Source organism: Rhea americana, unplaced genomic scaffold (assembly GCF_003343005.1).
Source record: "Rhea americana isolate MKP2758 unplaced genomic scaffold, rheAme1 scaffold_421, whole genome shotgun sequence".
Taxonomy (NCBI): Eukaryota; Metazoa; Chordata; class Aves; order Rheiformes; family Rheidae; genus Rhea; species Rhea americana.
In genome coordinates, this window is record NW_028186559.1 from 281,314 (window position 1) to 290,002 (window position 8,689).

Consider the following 8,689-nt stretch of genomic DNA (forward strand, 5'->3'; position numbering starts at 1 on the left):
CTGCTGCCTTAGCCCCCAGGGACCCCCACCTGCAGGGACCCCCGTCCCCCCCAGAAACCCCCAAACGCCAGGGCACCCTCAGCCTCCAGTGACCCCCAGACTCCTGAGCACCTCCAGCGCCCAAGGGCACCCCAGTCTCTTGGGCAATCCCAGCTCCCATGGGACCCCCAGCCCCTCTGAGAACCTCCAGCCCCAGTGGGACCCCCCTACCCTTGAGCACCCCCAGCCCCTGGGGCATTCCCAGGACCCCCTGCTCTGGAGTCCCTCCACCCTCCCACCTCCCGCACTTTTCACGGGTCCTGCTGCCCCTGCCCCATCACCCGCAAGTCCCAGGGGCCCAGTCCTGCTGGTGGTCCCCACCCTGAGAGCCCTCAGCCCAGCTGCCCAGCCTTGGGACCTGCCACCCCTTCCCTCTTCCAGCTCTAGGTTGACCTCAGGCACCCACTCACCTGCCCAGGCTGGGACTGACCCCTGTGTGCCCCCCRCCGCCCTGGGCTCCTCGGTGGCAGCAGGCTCCTGCTCCTGGCCATTCCCTGGGGAGGGGACCATGACAGAAAGCTTGACCTGGTGTCCAAAAACACAGGTGTGAGGAGGCAGTGGCCCCTCCACGCATCTCAGAGAAGGGGAAGCAAGGTTCGTTACTTAGCTTAATTATTGCTACAAGTATGGAGAGCTTCAGCAGACACTTCTGCTTCTGCTCCTGTGGCTCGCTTCACCGTGAGCCGTAAAGCTGTGGCTTTTCATGGCGCTAATTYGCTTCCCCGAAACGCGGCAAAGCCCACTGGCTGTGCCTTGACATGAGCATCAGGTGTAGTGGGGCTTATCCCTCCTGAACCWGGGCACATGGTTTTGGAGGGCCCCCACGGGTGACAGTGGGCAGGAGCAGGTCTGTAGGCCCACCAGGCACACTTTTTGCCATGTTCTGCGCCTTGCTTTGACCAGGGCTCATGTCCTTAGTCTTCTCCAGRTCAAACTGACTAAAAGAACCCCGTGTCACCTGCCAGTCTTGCTTTGGCACTGCTTAGGAGATTTTCCGGGTGATGTTTGAAACATCCTCACTCAGGAGCTTATGGACGCTGATTATCTTCAGGGCAAGAGACAGAGATTGCTCCTTGCCGGTTTCTAATCCCCGCTTTTCCTTGACCACCAAAGAATTTCTCAGGATTGCCYCTTTCAAAGGCTCTTTGAAAATCCATGACAAAATCTCTCAGCTGGTTCTCCTATTTTATTGGCCTGAGGAGAGAACAGAGGCCTGAGGATAGATTAAAGGCTCCACTTTCCTCTGCATTGCGGAGAAACACCGACTGGTCTCCATCTTCTTCTATGGCTTCATCAGTCTCTTTTTAATGATTGCTTCACTCCTTCCTCCTGCTGCTGAAGGGAGATTAATTGATCTGCAGGCCTTGGGATCACCCTAAGGCCTTTTTAGGAGGGGTACAGCACTGACCACATTGCGGTTCCTCAGTTCAGTGTTTTGTCCAAATGAGAATGCAGGTTTTTATTCACAGCTCAGCCACTTGGGCACAGAAAAGAGTTGCCTTTGTAAGCAGGGATTTATTCCAGTATTCTACTATCCTGGGCTCTGACACAGCTTCATTCTCTCACCCGAGAAAAATCATGAGAAATTATCACGCAATGAGGTTAAGGTTGGTGCGGTAAAACCTACTTCACTTGGTAGGCCCTGCTGTCTTCTGAGGTTGATGAGGCTCAAGGAGTAAAAAGAGAGCGACTCATGAGCTGGAAAGGGGACACCAGTGGGTTAATCTCCAGAATACTGAGTGACCCTATGGATGTGCTGAGGTTAAAGGGATTTGAACACTTGCATTAACTCACTGAACTGGAGAGGCAGGCTACGACATCAACATTATTAATACCAGGTTCATGCACTGTTGGCTTGCCTGGGTACCTGCAACGGTACTGTGTGGCTTTTTGGTATCTCAGACCCGCTTCCCTCACCCAAATCCCCACCCCARTGGTTGTCTTTCATTTCAACAAAGCTGATAGAGTTTGCCCAAGCACCCAGATGCTTCCAAACGATCCTGCCAACTGGATACTTGGTAGAACCAGTAAGAGTCAAATCAGCCCAGCAAGAATGCTGAACACATCGTGTGTGTGGACCCTTGGTCACAACTAGGCAAGAATGACCTAGGACCTGAATCTAAACTGATCTGGTCCCTAACCTGCTGTATGAGAACAGCCATCCCCTTGAACTGTCTCCTGACAGCTGGGATGTCGGTGCACGGCTTCCAGGTGCACGTTTGTCTCCCTTGTGCTTGGTGAGTCATGGTGGGGAGTTGCTAATTCCAGCTTTTCTCCAAGGTCCTCGCCTCATTGCTGCATGCGTTCAGTGCCAGCCTCCAGCTAACAAGGCGAGGAGAGCCGCGTGGATTGATCAGCGTGGCAGATACTATCTTCACAGATTTAATGAGGCAGTGACACAGCAGSCAGGTTGGAGCAGCATATCAGCATCCCTGTCCTTGTCATGGGACCATAAGTCTGGCTTTGGGGCAAGCAGAAGAAGGTTTTAAAACTGTCTCAGGAGATAATTCCTATCTGCTAGAATTTGGTGGGGTCTCAGCACAAGAGTGAACAGGGAGAAAGATGTCATCAGACTAATGGGTAGTGTATGGGGAAAGAATTGGGGATCAGGACAGTGCCAGTGAGGAGCTTGTGCTCCCAGGCCCACGTGGGACAGATGAGTCAGGCTGGCTGCTGCGGAGGAAAGAGGAGAGAAACCAAAAAGTATAGGGGTGGGCGAAGTGGGGCAGAAAATGAGCATGAGAGCTGTGTGGAGAGCCTTCCTGCTTCTGAAAGGTTAAACTAGTAGTTGTCTGGCAGTTCTTCCACCCCTCGGCAGCTGAGCGAGGAGCAGGGCCGGGCAGGCAGTTTCTGTGATGGAAAAGAGCAATTTACAGGCKCTTCAAACCAGCCCTTCAGGAGGCAGGTTGTCTCAGGCAGGAGGCATGGGGTGTCGAGCCCGACAAGCTGCCCAGCTTTGCCCTTGGTGCCTCTCACCTCCGGATCAGTCCGCTGCCACCACCCCAGAGCCAATGGCATTTTCATGCTGCTCTCAGGAGGGTTACGTGTTGGGGAGRGGGAGGCAAGGAGAAGTACATCAAGAAATCCCTGGCCCTGAAGGAAAGGGGATTGAGGGGGAGATGTCAGCTCACTTGGAGCTTCCCTTTCGTGGCTGCTCCTCAGCATTTTCATGCACTGAGAAGGACGTGCTCTTGCTTGCTGAAGCCCTTCTGGAGAAGCTCTGCTTCTTCTGCCTCAGGCTGGCATTTGGGAGTGTTACAGACTCACAGATGAGCCTTTGTGCTTGCCCCAGCAATGCTGTATTTTTATCCACTGAAGGGAGAACTCTCTGGTGCTTTGCTTCAAGCAGTGCAGGAAGGCCAGCAGAAGCAGTGGGAGAAAAAAGCATGCAAAGGCCAGCCTGAGCTGGGTCACTGTCACCAGTGGTCAAGGGAGACTGTGGGCCACCAGCCACGCACCGAGGGGCATCAGGATTATTGCCCAAGCTCAAGGATGCCAACACCAGAGATCCACTGCAGGTGACAGCATAGGTCACAGGCAGGGAAGACAGAGCTGTCTGGAGAGCTCTGGATGCAGAGGATGAAGTATCACTGGTTTTCGAGAGGAGCTGGGGCTGCTGGAGGAGAAGYAATAGTGGCCTTTTTGGCCTAGTGGTCTGTAGAAATGGAGCTCGTGGTATTGCACCACCTCTGCTGCCCATCATTCCCCATTAAAAATCAGAGCAGGTCTAATTGCTGTCCAAGACCAAGCTGATGTTTGGCTGATGAGATAAAGGAGCAGGGATTAAAAAGCTATTGCATYTCTCCAAATATTGCAGAAATAAGARGTRGGRAGAAAGAAGATGCACTAGCTGGTGCCTCTTCTGCCCCAAGAGCAGGCTGGAGTGGGAGGGCAGCCACGCGCTGGGATGCAAGGATTGCCACAGGAAGGTGCGCATCGTGGGCGCTGCCGGCCTGATGGTTGCAGGGCGCTGGCCCGGCGTTTTGAGCGTGGGTCGGGCCATGGCTTACTTGGTCTTACAGCAGCACCATTCCTGGTGAGTCCTCAGGCAAATCTCAACCGCTATTTTTAATGTTGCTGCTGCTCTCACCAAACGTACGCCATATGTTCAGCGCTGGCAACCGACTTCACAAGTGCTGGGCTGACTTAGGCTGGCACTGAACACGGCTTGTAATATTGCAGAGGAATTAATGCTAGCTTGGGATTACATTCCTGCCCATCACTATGCTGCCTGAATAGCGATGTCAATAGTATCACAGCGGCCTTTTTAACACCTCGGGAAGGCCAAAGGCAAAGGGGGCTTAAAGCTGGAGCCCTCACCTGAGACCATCCAAATGTCAGCTTAGTCTTGGCTGGAAATTAGACCTGCTCGAGGCTGTTCTGTTTTATGTTGGCTGCCAAGGGGCCTTTCAAGCCATCAGGTCAAGGGCCACCACAGGCGTGCTTCCTTTTCTGCAGACACACGCTTTCCTGTCTGAAGTCAAAGACAAGGCAACGTTTCCATACTACATAATGATTTTGTATTTCTGCATACTGCCAGTAATGAGGAAAGCAGCACTCAGGCTGCTAAGAATATAAGCTTTAGACTGCATTCCCATATGGAAACACACATAAGAGAGATGGTTTTCTTTTCCTTTGGGCACTAAGAAAGGAAAAGTTTCAATTCATCAGGCTAAAGCTGGTGTGGGTACCGGACTTTTAGGTTATAGAGCAGGCAACCTAAGGAAAGTCTCACTGAGATGATAAGCACAAGTCAGCCACAAGAGTCACACACAGCAAGAGTCAACCACACATGGAAAAACCCAATGAACTTTCCAGGTGCCTGGGAGTGAAGTGAATTACCAGGAAACTAAACAGGACTTTATAATTTTATACTTTGGGTTCTGACAGTAAACAGTCCAGGCAAGACTTTCACAGGATTTTTGGAAAGCTAGGTGGACCGGTTCAAGCTGCTTGCTCTCCCAAGGCATCCAGCATAGGAGAGAAAAGGCAAGTCAGCAGCCTCTTCTATAAGGTCTGTCTTAGCAAAGCAAGTGGAAGGAAGGACTTCCCCCTTGGGGAAGTCTGGCACAGTCAGAGGACAACTTTGCAGCCTCTTGTTACCAGGATTACAGACTGAAAATGCAAATCATCTACCAATGGCAGTGTGTGGTGGAATAAGACTCAGAGAAGATGCAGAAGTGCATCAGCTTTCTTTCAGAGCAAAGGTCCTTGGATAAATTAGAATTTATGACAGTATATGCAAAGGGGTTGAGTCATAGCTTTTAAACAGCACCACGATACTGGCACACACATATGGTTCTTTCTCAGTGCAAGAACRATAAAGCTGCGCCATTACACAGCTGAGAAGTTCATCTGTCCCAGTAAACTCTACATGGGAGCATGTTAAAATCCAGATCCAAACACTACCAAGTCRTGGGGAAGTTTGGATCCACATCCAGGCCCAAGTTCTGAAAGCTCAGGTGCCCGTCGCCTGCCATCGGCAGCCAGGGTGCCCTGCAGCAAGCTGTGGTGGGACACAGACCTACTTGSGTGCTCCGTGGGATGGAGACAGCATCTAAGGTGCCTCCCTCTGCACAAAAACAAAGACATGGGGCAGGGATGTGTACAAAGCCGCTCTGCTTGCACCTGGACGTTTGAGCAATGGTTAATTATGGCAATATGCATATGCAGTCCCTGCTCTGCCTGTATGAGCTGGAGAATGAAGCTGATGTGCCGGTCCTGCAATCATGTACCTCCCTTAAGGAAGAATCAGACCCCTGARAGGCTCATGTTTTACAGTGTGCTGCCATTTAGGCATATCCGCTCGAATGTCAAGTCGCCCACTCTTTTTCACCCTTTTTGGATTTTTTTTTTTCCCAGAGGACTATGCTGGCTTGTCAGCAGTAAATCATTTCATCATAGGTGACATGTTCCTGAGAGTTTTCCAGTGGGGCGCAAGCAGGTTACAAAACCAGCTTGCTGGGCTCATTTCTGGCAGGAAACCCACYTGGAGTCCGGCCAGCTTCTCCAGCTGACTCCTTGGCTGCCCGCTGCAGGTCTGTCCCAAACGCAGGAACTCGAGGCTTCCTGGCTCCTGAGACAGCTGGTTCCTGGCATTGCCGAGTCTTAATGTTGCCTGACACTTCCCACAATAGAAGCCCTGTTTGTAGTTAATTTGAAGCTTGTCGAGCTTTACCTACTTTCTCCGAAATGTTATCAAACTATTTTTACTGTTAGCACTATTTTCAGATCCAGCCCAAAAGGTCAGCTGTTTTCCAGAGTAAAGTTAGGAAATCTATGTTTCTGGTTTTTTGGCCACTAGAAACACTATGAGATCTTGTCCTGAAGGTACTTTAGAGGTTTGGAGCAAATGCCTGGCATTTTGCAGGGGACAAATTTTGTGGCAGAGACGTGCTGAGTCTCTTGCTGACCTCTGAAGAGCTTTGCAGAGAAACAGAGAAACTTTCCGAGGTCCTCACTCCTCTTGTGAAAGATTCCTGTAGGGGTACAAAACCCTGAAATCTCAGATAAATGGCCCCATTTATGGCAGGGGAGACACTGCCAATCTGTCACATTCTGGATGTGCTGGACTGGTGCAAATTCACACATCAGCATCACAGAGAGAGCAGGTTCCCTCCGCTTGTGGGAGCGTGGGTTTGTAAAATCTTCAAAAGAGCTCTGCAAGATGAGGGGGAAGCAAGACAAGCCTCTGGGCAGACCTACAGCAGGCAAAGCAACTGGTGAGGAATAAAAATAATAAGCCAGTGCTTGAAGCTTCCCATCATTTTCTCTGGCTGTCAATGAAAACYATTGCTGGTTCTTGCCTTTCTACTCCTGCATCTTACCTTTGCTCCTCTGCCAGGGAATGTCTGGGTGGGACACTCACTGGCATGGGACATGGCTTACCCTGCTCAGGAGAAGGCCTGCACGGAGGCTGACAGTCTAGGGTTTTACTTGCCTACATGGTCTTCAGCAGCGCAGCTTTTAATTTCATGMTCTCCCGTTAAATTTTTCCATGGGGTCCCTGTCTCTGCATGCACAGAGGGCTCCTCTGGAAATGAACCAAGGCGGCGCCCGCACATACGTTCTCCCCTTCTGTTTTATAAGCACATATCTCAAAAATCTCTTTATTTCGCTTTGGCACTGAGTTCCTATAAGTGATGAAGAACCTCAAGTAAGCGCTGTGCCTCCTACAGCACTAATGAGGCCAGAAAGTGTGTTCCTTCGCCTATGGATCAGATGCGATTATGACTCAGATGTGTCCTGAAGATGAGTTTTGACATATTCTGGCCATTATGTGGATTTGTAGCATCCTTGTCAGATTCTTCTGCAAAGCCCGGTGAGATCAGGAGCGTGACATAATAAATCAACTCTGTCAACGGGCCAGAAATAGGACTGGCATTGCCATTGTATTATTTTTTTCCTCCAGTTATATAAGTAGGTTGGCTTGCGCCTCTCATCCCCAGAAAAGCCATGTTGCTGCGGCACTGGCTACGCCACCAATTTTAGGGGGAAGAGATGCGCATTGTTGGGACCGAGCACCCAGYCCAGGGCTGCTGTTTGGAAGTGAAAGGACATTGGCGCATCACGAACTGGATCTGACTCATGATCTTCCGGTAGGGTTAGTCAGACATGATGCTCCACACCCTTATAATGCTCCGGAAAACAGGCATGCCCGTGGGGGCTCCCACCTTCCTGATCAGGTCCTAAAGTTTCCCACAGTTTTACCGTCGGATGCAAGAAGAGCGTAATAAAGCAAATTCTGAAACAAGATTAAAGCGTCGCAGATGAACTCCTGCAATCACGCAGGGGTATTCCCATCGCACAACCAAACCTGGGCTGGGGGGACGGTGTTACTCATATCTCACCTTAGGCTTTGCCTGCACAAAACGGTGAGCTGATGGACAGGATCCTTTCAGGCAGCAAGCCAAAGCACATCAGCAAGTCCCCTCGCTGAGATGGTTAATGAGAACCCGGCTAATGATGGCCCTTAGGCACTGGCAAGAGAAATGTGGAGGGAAATGTTTAAGCTGGGAGTTTCTGGAAGTAGGAAACCCAGAAGAATAGGAATGATGCAGACCTTCACCTTGAGCATCTTGAACACATCCTGTTTAACTCTCACAAAGCCACGTGGATGCATTTGCACCTGAAATCCTGGCTACCTTCCCAGGGCACCTGGCTGTGTCTTTTGCAGAGGGAAGAAACTGCTCCCCCCCTCCACAATCCCCAGAAAACCCTTAGCTGGAATTAGCTGGGCCTGGGCTAGGGCCCAGGAGTGGGTGGCCAGCACCAAAGGGGCAAGCAGAGACAGGGTGACAGCAGGATCCTTTTCTCTCTGGAGATCCTCCCCATTGGGGGTTGGCGAGTGGATCCCAAGCCACTGGTGAGCATTGCACCCAGGTGCTGCGGTGGGGAGGGTCGTCCGACAGGCGCGGGCAGTGCGGTGGGTCCTCCTTGTGGGGATGCCCTCTGCGCCTTGGGGTTCAGGGTGACCCCGGGAACCAGTGAGGCGGCCTGGTGTCCCCTCCATGGTTCAGGGTGCAGGGTGGCCCTGGGGACCAGTGAGGCGGCCTGGTGTCCCCTCCATGGTTCAGGGCGCAGGGTGGCCCTGGGGACCAGTGAGGCGGCAAGGTGTCCCCTCCATGGTTCAGGGCGCAGGGTGGCCCTG